Raw genomic sequence first — 16,789 nt, forward strand, 5'->3', positions numbered from 1 at the left:
AATAGTTAAGCTCTGGACCTGTTTGCCAGAGGATGTGGAAACAGCGGTTAGTGTATCTGGGTTTTAAAAAGTTTTGGACAAATTCCTGGAGGAAATGTCCCTAGTCTGCTATTGAGACAGACATGGGAAGCAACTGCTTGCCCTGGGATTTGTAGTATGGAGTGTTGCCACGATTTGGTTTCTGCCAGGTACTTGTGACCTGGTTTGGCCACTGTTTGGAAAACAGGATACTGGGCTAGATGGCCCATTGGTCTGACTCAGATTGGCTACTCTTATGTTATGTAGCCATCTTGGAAGCTGTCCAGGCCATGTCCCCTACATTGTTTGAGGTTACTCTGTCACAAGTGCACATGGACCGAATCATGAAAAGCTTGTGGGGCTTGTGGTAGTTTCCATGCAAGTCCTAAGTGGGGTGAAATTGCATGTGCCACCCTTAGCAATCTCAAGGCAATAGAGTATAAAGTGGCTTTGCCGAAGACCATGAGGAGACACCATGGGATTTAAACCTGGGCTTTCCAGTTCCCAGCCTGGTACTCTAATTATATTAGGCTTCTCCGCCCATTTGAGCTTACTGTATAAGTAATAAAATTATTGAAGCAGGTAGAAGATTTTGAAATGCACTTAGATAAGAACATAAGAGTAGACATACTAGGTCAGACCAGTGGTCCATCTAGCCTAATATCTTGTTTTTTCAAACTGTGGCCAGGCCAGGGGCGTATCTGCGTGGGGCCACAGGGGCCTGGGCCCCCGCAGATTTTGCCCTGGACCCCCCTACCGCCGTCAACCCTCCCTGTTGCCGTTGTTTACCTTTGCTGGCGGGGGACCCCAACCCCCCGCCAGCCGAGGTCCGCTTGCCGCCTTTTAAAGATATTTCTTCAACTGGCGGGGGACCCCAACCCCCGCCAGCCAACCCGACGTCAAGTTCTTCTTCGGCCTCTGTGGCCGTGCTGTAGTTGACTGTTCAATCCAGTTCGGAGTCTGATGTCCCAGCACGTTGTACGTGCAGGACAATGTGCTGGGACGTCAGACTCCGAACTGGATTGAACAGTCAACTACAGCACGGCCACAGAGGCCGAAGAAGAACTTTAAAGACGTAGGGTTGGCTGGCGGAGGTTGGGATCCCCCGCCAGCTGAAGAAATATCTTTAAAGGCGGCAAGCGGACCTCGGCTGGCGGGGGGTTGGGGTCCCCCGCCAGCAAAGGTAAACAACGGCAGCGGGGGAGGGTTGACGGCGGGGGGGGTGGAGAGTTGTCGGTGGGGAGGTTCTGGCAATGGCGGCAGTGGTGGTGGGGGGTCGTTGGGGGGGGGGGCTAAAATGTGCTCCCTCTCTCTGGCTCTGGCCCCCCCTACCGCCAGAGTCCAGATACGCCCCTGGGCCAGGCCACAAGTACCTGGCAGAAACCCAAATAGTGGGAACACTACAGACTAGAAATGTACACTTCTTTGACATATTTTATCCTACCCATCAGTGCTCATGTGTGTGGCTCAGAAGTGAACAGAGGATAATTGGGGAATTCTATAGGAAAAAAAATGTTTCTAGTGGGTGTGAGAAAGCAGTTTTATGAACCCATCTCTTGGGGAGCAGCTGTCCAAAAATTAACATGTGTTTGCAAGGAGTTTTCTAATGAGAATATTGGCAAGATGTGACTGCTGAAATGTTAAAACAATGTAATCAACATCAGCTGTAGAGAATGGTCTGGAATCAGTTTTGTTTTTAAGATTATGAATTGCTCATGCAAAAATTTTTCTTATGAGATTCTTTAGAAGTTAATTTAATTTAGTAGTTAAGCTTGATGAGCTAATGGCAGTATGTTTAAAACGTGCAACAGTAATCTTTAATAAAAGAGTTGGCCTCATGGTTTCATCAGGTGGGGTGGGAGATCCCAGACCAGTCTGGTTTCTGCATAGTCACAATGAGTATGTATGAGAGAGATTCTCCAGCACTGTCTCCTTTATATGTAGATTATATTAATCATGCGTATTCATTGTGGGTAATCTGAAAACCACCCTGAGTTGTGTCCTTTGAGGACTGAAATTGTTCACATTTATTTTAAGAGGAGCTGTACCTTTCATTGATGTTTAGATTAGGAATATTGGCATCCTACCTGGCTCTGAAGCAGTGTTTGACATATAAAATTCATGAGGACAACAGAGAGCGGAGGTGAGAAAGAACAGAGGGGTGACGAGAAGTCAAAATGTTAAGATCTTTATTAGCTGACCCGACATGGCTGTGTTTTGCGTCAGGGGGCCTATAAAATGATAAACATAATAATCCAAAATGACATAAATACGGCAAAAATGTACATATGAAAATTTTAAAAACCATCATAATATTCAGAGTGCAAAAACACATAAAAATTCTAAAACATATTGAAACATTAAAACACAAGGTAAAGACACAAAGGGTTTGATTAAACAAACAACCATCTACTGAAATAAGTGAGAAAATTGAACAAAAAGCTGATAATATTATTAACACAGAAGGTATAGAGTGCAGCCATGTATCAACATCCAAAAAGAGGAGGTGTCAGACATGGAGAAAAGGAAAAAGCCAATGTGGGCCAACATAGAGCATATGATTAATAGATGTAAAATATGGAACACATATGTTGGCTGTCTGAGAGCAATCATATGTTGGCAGTTTCCTTTTTTCCATGTCTTTGTGGATTTCTGTGGAGGTCTTTTCTCCTTTGCTTTGCTGCTTACGAAATCCTTGGACATATGAAATAATAGCTCAGTAATGCATTTTAATGTAAACAGGAGCCAGCTCCACTTCCAATATTGCTGTACTAAGAGTTCGGCAAAGTTCAAATGCAGCAATGCTTTTTTGTTTTTTAATTTTGTTTTGTGAAGCGCTCACAGTGCAGGCTCCAGCACTTGCAATTTCCCTTCCCCTCACTGAAAACATTAGTAGTAGATCTTGTAGTACTTGATTATTTATTTATTACATTTTATCACCTGCCTAGCAAGAAACCTTAATGAAGACAGAGCACAATTCAGCATTCCTACGATCACATGGAACAAAAACAACACCCTACCACAAAAGCCCAATTAAAACTCTCAACTCTCTCTGTTAACTCTGCTCAGGCAACACATTTTTCCCAAAAAGAAAAGCTTTCAAACCATTCCTAAAATTCGAATAGCAAGAGAATCTGGTAAAAAAAAAAAAAAATCCACATCTTGGGCTAGTTCGCATTGTGTTATGGCAGACCTAGGAGCTCATTTTCAGAGCACTTAGAATATGGTACTATGGAACTCTGTAAGTCTAAGTGCTTAGCCACCTGTAAACAAGGGATCAGCAATAGACTAAACCAAACTGACCCAAGATCCAACCAGGAACATACTGCTGAAACTGTTTTCTCAAATATATTGGTTCCCTGAACTGCATGACCCTACACACTGGGAAACTAGAGCCAATGTAATGCATACAACATCAGCAGCAACATCTTTTTAAATTTATGCAAGCAACTTCACTGCAGTGTGCTGCACAATCTGAAGTGGGCAAAGGGTAGTCTCAGGCAACACTAAATAAAGGATATTACAATAGGCTAACCCTCCAGTGATTGAAGCATCACCTGAAAATCAGCAGATAGTGCATGATACTGTAATTGTCTTAAAAGTAGGGCTGCACGTTTAACGTGTTAATAACGCGATTAATTTGTTAAATGTTTAACGTGCATTAAAAATTTGAACGCACACTAACAACAGGTCTGTCTCCCTCATCCATTGCTCCCTTTGCGGGCATACCTGGGCTGCAGAGACCGGCTGCTGGGTCCCGGTATGGGCTGGCCCTATTGCTGTGCTCCCAAGTGATGTGGGGAAGGTGGAGCTACACCCGTGACCTGGAAGTAATCCTGGAGATATGAGCATTGCTGGGACCAGAAGAGGTGGACCATGATTTCTCTTGTTCCTTATTCCTGCTCCTCTCAGCTCTCCGACTTTGCCTTCAGCACTGCAGCACTGAAGGCATGCTGATTCTTTCAGCTGCACAAAGCCTCTCTCTGTAGTGTCCCACCAGGAAACAGGAAGTTCTGTCAGGGGAGGCAGGATGCTACAGAGGCTTCAGGCGGCTGAAAGAGCAGCATGCCTTCAGTGCTGAAGGCAAAGTCGGAGGGCCGAGAAGAGCAGGAGAGAGAGAATGCAGAATGTGGACCATGGGGAGGGGGTGAAGGTTCAGGAGCAGAGAGAATGGGGTAGGGGGAGGAGGGTTCAGGAGCACAGGAAGGAAGAGTTGCTGGGATAAAGAGGTAGAGCGAGAGAGAGACAGAGAGAGAATAGTGACCATGGGGGGGGGGGGGGGGGGGCAGGAGCACAGGAAGATTTGCTAGGAGAGAGAGAAAAAGAGATATGTTTGCGAGGGACAGATGCTGGAAATAGGTGATGGAAAAAACAAGGGAGATGGTGATCGTGGAGGGGAGGGAAGAGATATCCGTGGAGTGGAAAGGAAGGGGAGAGAAGAGATGGTACCTGTGGAGAGGAAGGGGAGAGAAAAGACGGTGCCTGTGGGGGGGGGAGGGAAGGTGAGAGAAGAGACGGTGCCCGGGGAAGGGAAGAGAAGAGAGACAGGAGGAGATGATGCCCCTGGAGGGGAAAAGAAGGGAAGAGAGATAGGAGGAAACAGTGCCCATTGAGGAGAAGGGGAGGGGAGAGAAGAGAGACAGGAGACGGTGCCCAGGGAAGGGAACGAAGGGAGAATGGAGATGGTGCCCATGAATAAAGGGAAAGGAAGAGATGGAAACTAGAAAGATTTGAAAAGGAGGAAAAAATGGATGAAAATTGAATGTGAAAGATGGATATTGGGTAGGATGAGAAAGAGGAGAATAAAAGAAATAGTGAATGGACAGGAGGCCCTGGAAGCAGGGTTCAGAGCACAGGGAAGCAGAACAAGAGACAAGTAACGAGATGATTGGAAAGATAGTCACTAGACAACAATGGTAAAATAAATGATTTTATTTTTAGTTTAGTAATTGAAATATATCGGTTTTGAGAATTTATATCTGCTGTCTATATATTACACTGTGCAGGAGAAGATGTGAGCTTTATGCTTTAATGCCTTTATGTGATCAATCGCACAATTAAAATTTTTAATCGCACTTGATTGTGTGATTAAACATTTTAATTGATGGACAGCCCTAAAGTTCTATAGAAAACTGACCTAACCACTGGCTTAATATGTTCCTTCCCATTCAAAACAGAATCCAGTTTGAACCTCAGGTCACATATCACCTGGAGAACTGGAAGCATTACCCTTTCATACACAGTCTTAGCCCCCACATCTGGATATGTGACAGAACTAATCCATAACAGTTCAGTGTTGGCATAATTCAGTACAAGATTGTTCTGTTTTATCCATCCACCAACAATATCAAGACATGAGACATTCGCTGTAGGAGCATCCTCCATATGTTCAACTGGAACCAAAATTTGCACATGAAACAAAAAAATCCAGCTCAACCAAATTATAGCAGATAAAGGAAAACTCTGTGGAACTCTGAAGGGAGAAAAGTTTACAGGGCTGGCAAGCAAGTAGTATAAGAGCTGCAAACCTCAGGACAAGAAGGACCTTATATGACTCTCTTGGCCAAGAGCAAGACACAAGCTTCAAACCCCAGGGCTTGGAAGGTCCCTGAAGAAGATGCTAAGGTAGGAGCAAGAAGTGGGCCGCAATCCCCAGGGGAATGGACCCTGAAGTAATACTGGAGGAAAATATTGGACAGTGAGACCAAAGCAGAAGGGATATGCTTTTATCTTTCTGGCAGCCATCATTTGGTCACGCCATGTTGGAGTCTTACAAGAAGTACCCATGCAACAGAGATATTATGTTCTTTTGAGAAGGATCATAGAAGTATAAAGCTCACCCAAGGAAGTCGCTACTACTACTACTATTTAGCATTTTTATAGTGCTACAAAGACGAAACCCGTGGCATTGGGCATTTGATGGAGAGTGATTTGGAGTTGCTGGTGAAGCTTAAAAATTCACTACAAGAGTAGTGGCGACAGATAAATACATTATGCATATATATGTTTTTTTGACTCATTGAATGTTAAAGACACAGTTGAGCATTATTTGTTAAGCATATTTTGTTGGAGTTTGCCCTGTGAAAAATAATTTAAAAATTCACACAATTAATGGTATGACTTTGAAGACTGTAGCATGGGTGAGTCATTCGTCTGAGGGCTTCTCCATTTTCACATATTATTTTGATGACATATTTTCTCTGGTTTTGTTGAGCTTTGATATTTGTTTACCAGCGCAGTGGATAGGGGATTAAGTTATTTATGTATATATGTGACAGAATGTTTGGTTCCCTGTGACTACAACAATTCCCAGCAGCGAAGCAATGGTAATAGTTACTCTGCTGTGGTTTTCAACATGCCTTTCAATGAATTAGGGTTCGCAGTTTGACTTGCAGGGCTCAGGCTCTGCCGCTTGATTTATTTTGTCTCTATAGTACTTGTTGTATTTTATTTTTTACTATTGAATTGCCTCATGTGCTTTTAGACTGTTTATATGTTTAGCTTATCTTTACATTTCTTTCCTATCCAGTGCATTTTTTTCTGTAAAAAAAGTGCCGGTATTCAAATGCTAGGCCACCCTTCAGGGGTGGAGTGATCGCTGAGGGACCCACCCCATAATTGCTAGGCCCCCTGCAACCAGTCACAGAATCTATGACAAGGCAGAATTGGTGTGTAGAGATTGAACTCTTTCATTAAAACGGAGTCAATTTTAGCAGACAATGGAAAAGGTGCCAGTACTCAGAACCCCCCCCCCCCAAGTACCCCCTCAAAATAAGCCCTGTTCCTATCTGATAATGGCGTTCCATTCCTTCCCTGTTTTAGTCTGTAAACCACCTTGTTGTGGTAACACTGAAGGATATAGTAAATCTCAACTAAACTGTAAACCGTAACAAATATTTTTTGTATGCTGGTCTGGCTAAGATGTACTGCTATGGTATACAGTGGCTTGTAAATGTGTTCACACACTTGTACATTTTTCGCATTCTGCTTCACATCGCAGCATGACGTGTTTCCCTTGAGAAAGCCTGTGACGGCGAAACGGGACCCCGTCGGGCGTATCAGAGTGAAGCTAAATTGCAACTGCATGGGCGGCACTAAAGATAAGTGTTCGTCAAATGTGATGTGATTGCTGTTTTGTTGATTAAAGTTATGAGGAGGTTTTTTTAGCCTATGAAGATTCCATCCCGGTTTAACAGACACAAGTATGTACTGAAACGGGAATACAGAGGCTTTTTTTCCTCCTCACATAAGATGAATAGCAACTGTTAAATGATTGAGCCACTTTGGTTGGTAAAATTGTATTTGTTTCAAATATAGTGGCATTGTCCTATTTTTGATTTAAAATGCAGATAACACACAGGAGTGGAAGAAGCCAGTCATAATCTCCAAGGTGATCATAAAAATAAATGTATTTTATTGATCATCTCAAACATATTTTATTGATCATCTTGGAGACTGTAACCAGTTTCTTCCACTCCTGTGTGTTGTCACTAATCTACACAACATAATCTATATTTACAATCAGTAGTGGAAAAACTAAGATGGACTGGAGACCCTGGATAATGTTATAAGGGTCCTTTGTCATTTCTTATAGTTTATAGTTTATTTGGTATATAATATACCCCTGTTACAAAAGCTTTATAGTAAAACAATCAGCATGTCCATCATCTATCTTTTCTCTGTATCCCTATGAGGCTTATTTTCGAAAGAGAAGGGCGCTCATCTTTCGACACAAATCGGAAGATGGGCGTCCTTCTCACAGGGCCGCCCAAATCGGCGTAATTGAAAGCCGATTTTGGGCATCCCCAACTGACCAAAGTTCATGGGGGCGTGTTGGAGGCGTAGTGAAGGCGGGACTTGGGCGTGCCTAACACATGGGCATCCTTGACACATAATGGGGAAAAAAAAGGACGCCCATGACGAGCACTTGGATGACTTTACCAGGTCCTGTTTTTCTTATGACCAAGCCACAAAAAGGTGCCCGAACTGACCAGATGACCACCGGAGAGAATCGGGGATGACCTCCCCTTACTCCCCCAGTGGTCACAAACCCCCTCCCACCCTCAAAAAACATCTTTAAAAATATTTTGTGCCAGCCTCTATGCCAGCCTCAAATGTCATACTCAGGTCCATCACAGCAGTTTGCAGGTCCCTGGAGCAGTTTTAGTGGGTGCAGTGCACTTTAGGCAGGCGGACCCAGGCCCATCCCCTTATCTGTTACACTTGTGGTGGTAATTGTGAGCCCTCCAAAACCCACCAGAAACCCACTGTACCCAAATCTAGGTGCCCCCCTTCACCCATAAGGGCTATGGTAGTGGTGTACAGTTGTGGGTAGGGGGGTTTGGGGGGCTCAGCACACAAGGTAAGGGAGCTATGATCTGGGGAGCAATTTCTGAAGTCCACTACAGTGCCCCCTAGGGTGCCCGGTTGATGTCCTGGCATGTCAGGGGGACCAGTGCACTACGAATGCTGGCTCCTCCCACGACCAAAGGGCTTGGATTTGGTCATTTCTGAGATGGGTGTCCATAGTTTCCATTATCGCCGAAAATCAGAAACGACCAAGTCTAGGGACAACCATCTCTAGGGCGACCTAAATTTCAAGATTTGGGCGTCCCTGACCGTATTATCGAAACGAAATATGGACGTCCATCTTGTTTCGATAATACGGGTTTCCCCACCCCTCCATCGGGACCTTTTGCGAGGACGTCCTCAGCAAAACTTGGGCGTCCCTTTCGATTATACCCCTCTATGTGTCCTCTCTAGCATCTTCCCTCTGTGTCTCCATTCTTTTCCTTCCCCCATGTTCAGCATTTGCCTTCTCTGTGTCCAATCCTCCTCCTGTGTCCAGGATCACTCATCTATGTCCCTGCCCATTTCCAGTTTCTACCCTCTTTTCTTCCTTTCTCCCCGTCTCTGTTTCCTTCCAACCCTCCCCTCCCCCCAACCTGGGCCAGCATTTCTATCCCCTGCACTCCAGCATCTCTCTTCCTCCTCCCCCAAAATTGACATCTCTCCCTCCCTCCTCTCCTTGCCCCACTGCATCTGACATCTCTTCCTCCCACTTCAGGTCTTGCATCACTTCCTGTCCCCTTCACCAAATATCCTTCATCTACCCCTGCCCCTCCACAATACTGCTCAGTAGTTCTGGCTTTTTAAGTTGCCTGGGGATCATCTGTGGAACTGCCACAGCTTTTCTGTTTGATTCAGGTCTATCCTTTGACTGGGCCACTAGAGCATTCACTTTTTGTGGCTCTTGCTGTGTGTTCAGAATCATTATCCAGTTGAAAGGTGAATCTTCTCCCTAGTCCCAAGTGTAATGCTGACTGGAACAGGTTTTCCACCAGGATCTGCCTGTAGTTTGTACCGTTTTTCCCTTAATCTTCAAAAGCCCTCCTGTCCGTAATGCTGCTATAACCATGCTTTACTGTATTTATATTTATTAATTTGGTACTGTGTTAGCCAATTGATGCACTTTATTTTACACATTGAAATCAAAAAGTTCCATTTTAGTCTTAATCAGACCAAAACACCGTTTCCCACACGCATACTGTGTCACTTCAAATGTTTTGAGGCACATCATTGGCTTTTCTTTAGCTACCCTTATGAAAGCCATGCTTGTGGAGTAGTCTGGAAATACTTATCAATCGACATTTTCTCTAGTCTGCGGCATTTCAAGTTTTTTAAATGTTATCTTAGGCCTTGCAGTGACCTTCCTCAGCAGACAGCTGAGAGTGGAGGAATAACATGATCAAGGCAACATCTTTGTGGTGCCAAACAGTTTTCACGTAGTAATAATAATGACCTACTAGTGCCCTAGAGAATATTCAAACACATTGGGGAAAACTATTTAAAAATTTTAATCTGTACCCAATTGAACAGCTTTATCGCAAAGTCCTTTTGGCAGTTTCATGTTCAGCATGATTAGACTTTTGCTTAAAATTCACTGCATAGAATAACATTGGGGTCCTTTTACAAAGCCATGGTAAAAAGTGGTCTGCAGTGATGTGGGAGCGACTTTTGGGCACGTGCGTGGCCACCTTTTACCGCATCTGGGGGGAAAAGGCCATTTTTTTTAATGGGCTGGGAAATGGGCTTGTGCAAAAATAAACTAGCGTGCACCTATTTATGGCCTGAGCCCTTACTGCCAGCCGTTGACTTAGTGGTAAGGGCTCACGCGCTACCCACGCAATAACCATGCACCAATGTGGCCATGCTGCTGATTACCGCTGGGAACACCCCTCAGTAGAAAATAGAAAAATAGTTTCTACCATGGGATTCGGTGCTCGTTAAACTCGGAATTACTGCCGGGCGCATGCGCTACCCCAGCGGTAGTGCTGATTTGGAGCATGCTATCCACGCGTTAGACCTCCCACAGCTTTGTAGAAAGGCCCCATTGATTCTTCACTCAGGAGTGTTAGTCAGTTCAACTACACATATAGCTAAGGTATTATGGGTAATTTTTAGAAATGGAGTCAATTTGGATTGGCTATGGTAAAGGATAAATAGACTCAGGAGCAGCTCAAGGCAATCTGCTGCCTGAGGTGAGGGATCAGCTGTTGCATCCCCCTCCCCGCCTGCCGACCACTCATAACCCACTGCCGCATCCTCTTCCCAGACCTGCAGCAGCGATAAGCTGAACAAAAACCACGGGGCCTCTGAGACCCATGCATTCCTCCAAGGAGCTGCTGGCCATACCCCCTGTGATGCGAAGGTATGCATCAGAGTGAGCATGACTGGCAGGGCCTTGGAGGTATGCATGGGTCTCGGAGGCCCTGTGTTTATCATTCAGCTTTTTACCACAGTAGGAGTGGGGAGAGGCGGCGGCTGAAAGGCGGCCATTAGGGAGTTTCTGCTAGCCCACAATGAAGTGAGGAAGTCAGTGCTGGAGTGGTTGAGGGTACTTCATGCCGCTCCAAAAAATCTGCTGCCTGAAGTGACTGCCTCACTTGTCACTTTGCCTTATGATAGGGCTGCCCCTGCAAAGATTTATGCAATCAAGCCTTTTGGTTTCTTATTCTTAACTGTTTTTAATATTATTATAATTGTTCTTTCACAGTGAACATGTAGAATATGTTGACACAAACTCTTTAATTCATTTGAATTGTAGTTTTTTAGACAGCAGATTACGAAAAGTTTACAGGGTTTGAAGAATTTTTTCAATGTAATGTATAAGATGCAAGAACAAACAGATTACTATTCAAGCCAGGGTATACTTTGAGGTCTGTACACTCATTTTTAAAATATTTTGTCATTGCTCACCTTTCCTTGCCAGGATATTACTATACAATTACAGAATACTTTTTCTTTACATCCTCCAACTTTCAAGTCTGTGACATATAAAAATAATTTCATTCTTCATTCTCCTTTATAGGAGTAAAATATTAGAACAATCTTCCTGTGAGTATTAAATCACTTGATGGTTTCTTACATTTTAGAAAAGTTCTAAAAACGTGGTTATTTGAGAAGTTGTTTTTTTTAATTAAGTATACAAATGTAGAATACTTTAAAATATCATTCTGTTGTATTTGTAATGAGAGATCACATTTTCAGTTTTTATTATATCTTCCCAGGTACGCCTGCATTCTGATATTTGTAAACCGCATAGAACTGTTATGGTCATAGCGGTATAAAGTACTGTTTAGTTTTAGTTTAGTTTTATTAGGTTGGTTATTTCTGGACCAGTGATAGTAACGTACCCCTCCCCTGATATTCAGCCGGTGGTGATCACCATTGTTTTAAATGCCTGAGCCTGAATTAGTCACTGAATATCTGGCCTCCTCCTCTGCCCAGGATGCCCGTGAACAGGTACAATATTCAGCATGGTACATGGTTAGCTAACTATGTAGCAGACTGAATATTGGGTTAGGACCAGACAACCCTGGCTCCTCCTGAATTCCTTCTCCCCAACAGCACCTGCCCTCCAAGAACAGGTCCCTTCCACAACTCCCTAAGAGCAGCCTACCTTATGCTAATATTCTAGAAAGGCATCTTGGCACCCAGGTGCTGTTATAAAATAAGCATTGACCCACACCGCATCAGAGCACCTAGCAGGAACTGCCCAGCTGTAGAATTGCCTTTTAGGCTCATAAATCTAGGCAAATGAATAGCAAGCTAAAATTATAAGCATAGCTTTAAAGCTCCCCAATACAGATGAATTTTCAGCTGAAATCCTATGCTCATAAGTGTGTCTGAAAATAGGGCGCACATTTAGGAGCATAAATTTAGGAGCTCAGTGCAAGAAGTTTCCCAGATCCTAAGCATATATCCAGATCCAGATGTGCCCTTGAATCTGAGTTGACACTCAGTGAGGAAACCCCTTCCCCTACTTGGCAAGATACAGGAGTGGTTTGTCATTATGTGCTCCTGAGGCATGGAGGGTTAAGTGACTTGCCCAAGGCCACAAGGAGCCACAGTGGGACTTGAACTTGGGCCTTCTGGTTCCCAGAACACTGTAACTGTTAGGCTTCTCCAAGATGTATCAAGCAGAGCAAAAGGAAATGATATTACATAATGACCTTATAACCCCAAAGGTAACACTAAAATCAGCTTTGGCCCTTTTTCCCCAAGAACAACATCACATGGAAGTTACTAAAATAGTACCCAAGGGTGCAGCCATGACTGAGCTTATTTTATGACTCCCTCACAACTGATCCCAGAGCACCAAAACTAAACCAGCACAGACTGTATCTCAGTGGTAATGTATCTGTTAACAAAGCCAGTTGGCTGGCTTGAACAAGAAAATATAGTTATCCCTGTCCCCGATGGGAGACAAATGTTCCATGGTACATTTACCAAATATTACTCCTAAGTAAATACGGTCCATTGGATAGGTAGCTAGAAGAAGGAGGGAGGCAACCCAAGTTCTGCTATTACAGATGTAAAGGGTGGATGAGGCAGAGGAACAACATTTTGGGAGGGGTAATTATGGCTTTGTAAATATGGACAGCTTTTAAAGTTACATTTCAAAGAACATGAGGTAAAGGCATTGGGAAAAAAAAAAAAAGAAGCATTGATACAAAGTATTCCATAAGATTAAGCCTCACATTTAGGGAGTCAGCTGGAAAACTAAATACAGAAAACAAACAAAAGGAAAGAGAGGATCCACAATGTATTATACAGCACTACTTAATCTAAAATACAGGAACTAGAAGGATGCTGGGCTGCCATAGGCAGTTGGTGGGTCAGCTGTTTGGGGAGGCTAAAGTGGGAGGGGAAGGACCAGGGCAGAGTCTGAGTCTATAATTGTTTGAGAACATATGTCAAAGAATAAAAGTGGCAAGAAAAATTAGACAGTGCAAACTTCAGTAGATATATATATAGTTCTTTATTTAGGCAATAGAATTATAGTGGATCGAAAGAATTGTTCGTAGATGATGCCTACACCTCCCTAGAGGCCTGCAGCCAGTCTGCCTCTTTCTTTTCATTCCACCTCTGCACAGCCAGTCTAGCCTTCTCTCTCTCTCTCTCTGTCATTCTACCTCCCCACAGCCAGTCTACTCCCTCTCTTTCTCATCCTCCCCTTCCACCCTCAGAGAGGTTGTTGATTTTGCTGTTCCATGAGATTGGGAACTGCAGGATCAACAAGTTCTTCATGAACCTTGTTGCTCAAAATGCGAACTTGGTGGCTGCAGTGTGCAATTGGAAGGAAAGTACATGTCCGCAGCGTAGACCGCCAGGATTTTTGGATGACACAAAATTGCCATTGCCAAGGTCCAATTTCTAGGCACCAGGGCAATCTGATGCTCAGGAGTTGTTGAGCCTTGACTTGAATGACCTATGTATGTCTCATATTATGAGCATACAAATCGACAGATCCATCGTTATCAGCAAAAGACATATAAGCATACATTAACCAATAGTTACCCTAGTAACCTCTGTCACTGATGATAAGCATAGTGCATATGCTCCAGGGAATTAGGCACCAAAACAACATAATAAACAGAACAGTATTTACAGTATTCTGGAAATATATATAAAACATTGAATAGATATCTAATAGTTTTGTTGTGCATGGAACAGGGGTAAGGAAACTGTTGGACATGGAAGTAGGTAAAGAAGATTCTAGACCAGAGGGCAGAGATGCCAAGGGTGACCCATCCCAAAGAGAGACATACTACCCTAATGAGGGAGTCTGAAGGCCAATAAATGAGGTTTTTCTTCCAGTGCACTTGGTGTATAAATTTAGCATGGTTGTGAAGGGACTGAGGCCCAGGGAAAGGCTGCTGGCTACTCTTATTGACAAGTAATGCCTTCATGTGCACCTAAAAATGGATTTCTGCCTCATGGGTGACACGTTACTTATTTTAAACTCCATTATTTCAAGCACTTACCAACACTAAACCACATACACAACTATGGAAAAATTCAACTGTATTTAAATATCCCTCAAAAGGCAGTGGCCCATATTTTAACCCTGATCACACACAAGTCCACTTTAAAGATAACCACCTCAACACACATCAGATTCAGCAAAGTTTTCTAAAGCCATATCCGATGTTACGACAAACTAAAATTAAACTTTTGATGTCACCTCAATAAGACCGACACACAATGCCTTCACTACAAAACATTATACACAAACTTGTGCAAAAACACACTCAGAAACTTACCATACCATAGCAGCACTAACTCCCATAACTCAGAGGAACAACCTTATCTATGAAAAGGCAGCACTGTAAATATTAAACCAGGTCCTAAAACAGCAGTTCACCATCTAGTGAAAAAACACAAAAATGGAGATGGGCGTTCGCGTTCGATTATACCCCTCAGTATGTCCTTATTCTTTTCAAATGTTCCAACTATACAATTTTTTTTTTAAAGAAAAAAAAAGCAAAACTTTGCCTTCCAATGTAAAAAAATCTCATCCTGGCTGTAAAACATTGCAGTGAAGGTAGCAATCCCCCCCCCCCCCCCCCCCCACACACACACATGATACACCAGGACTTCAAAAGCCAGCTATCATTGATGGAACCGTGACTTTTGTTTTATATGAGGAAGTTCTAAGGGAGAATGTCAGGCCTTCCATCTAGGAGCTGAAGCTGAGCTAAAAGTGAGCCATGCAGCAAAACAACGAAATATCTAAGCAAGTCTACTACATAATGGCCGAAGAATGGATTTCATGTTTTGGACTGGCCAAGTGAAATTCCTGATCTAAATGCTACGGAGAAGTAGCAAGATGTGAAGTGAACTGGCCATGCAGGGAAATCTTTAAATATGGCAGACCAAGATTCCAGAAGATTGATGCGAGACTCTGTTCAACAGTAACAGGAAACATTTAGTTGAAGCTATTGGTGCACAATGAGGAGCCACCAGGAAGATGGACCTACATCATTTCTTTAGGGTCTCTTCCCCCCCCCCCCCCCCCCCCCCCACCACACACACGCACACTACTCCTGCTGGAACTTGTGTTAGTAAGCATAATTCAACTGTTCTGGTCTCTACATGCATCCATAGTATTGCAGGCATCCAAGCACATAAAATTCTGTTTGATCAGATCTTTTTTTCCAAGAGCACTCACAGGCCTTAAATAGTTCTGGCTGTTTTCAGTTCTCTGAATCTTAATGATACTCCTTCAAAAAAGCTAATTTGTCTTCAAAGGCCTCTCCCTTTCAGGAAACCAGGCTCCCTGATATGGATTTCAATATTATTGAGTCTGATAGCATGTCCTGGAGTTCTTTCAGCCAGCTGGCTGAAATTGCTGAGCCTAGATTCTAGTTTTGAGTCCAAACTACTAAAGGTATTTTGCCACCATCCAATTACAGTAAGCCTGATTCTAATCATGTTTGTGGTATTGGCAGGTTTCTGGAATGTCAGCCACTCATCATCAGTGTCTTGTTTTTATCCCAGCAGAGGTAGGACCAGCTTTTTCTGCCCTTGGGGCAGACAGAATTACACCTCTCTCCCCTGCTTGTCCACCCCATGATTTTTATTTGAGTATGGTTTAGTCATGGACATTGTGGTTTGTCATGGATATCGCATGATGCACGGAGTCCATAATAATAGCAGTATTAGACTTGTATAATATAACTGACAAACTACTTGAGTGAAGAAGAAAACCACCTTTATTTGTTCCAAAAAATTTGAAACAATTTTAAAACTCGCTAATAATATATAACGGTCCCTACCTTAGAACCAAATGAACAAAAGATAGTCTTCTGTCCTACAGAGATGCTTAATACAGTGTTTGAGAGCTAAACCAGTATTTTTAAAATATTCTTTAAAGCAAATAATCTAAAAGAAAATAAACACAATTGAGATGTCATTGCCCCTGCAGATACAAGGATGTTCTTCATCCAGCTCCCTCACAAAGCAGGGGCTGGGGAATTCAGCCTCACAGGCTTGCCGGTGATAGTTGTGATCATACTTTTTGTGGTGAAAAAACACAATGCACTTTTCAGGGGTTTCAAGAGGGCTCAGCAGAAGGATTACAAACACAAGACACACACAAATAAAGACGCCTTTACCTTACATACATATGGAAGGGGGGTTGATGACCCAACAGGCTTGAAGCCAGAGCAGAGCCAATAAGTAAAACCCATGAGACAATGCAAGCAGGGAACATGTGCTCAAAGGGAGCCAGTAGCAGCAAGACTACAATTTACAGGAAATACAGAAATCCTGTAGTTCATAGCACAATTAATTACAGATATATAACATTATAACATGCTCACATTTAAATGGAGGCAGAACAGATGGCAAAATACCAGAAATATTAGTGAATTAACAAAAGCATTCTAATGAAAGAGAAGGGGGTAGGGTGGGAAGAGACCTT

The 16,789-nt window shown here is 43.2% G+C and overlaps 1 protein-coding gene across 3 annotated transcripts in view; it reads left to right on the top strand.

Moving 5' to 3' along the window:
* Positions 1-16,789, top strand: part of CPQ (carboxypeptidase Q) — a 418,318-nt gene that overhangs the window by 10,688 nt on the left and 390,841 nt on the right. The gene's annotated exons all lie outside the window — the stretch shown is intronic.

The sequence above is a fragment of the Microcaecilia unicolor genome, chromosome 1 (genome assembly GCF_901765095.1).
Source record: "Microcaecilia unicolor chromosome 1, aMicUni1.1, whole genome shotgun sequence".
Taxonomy (NCBI): Eukaryota; Metazoa; Chordata; class Amphibia; order Gymnophiona; family Siphonopidae; genus Microcaecilia; species Microcaecilia unicolor.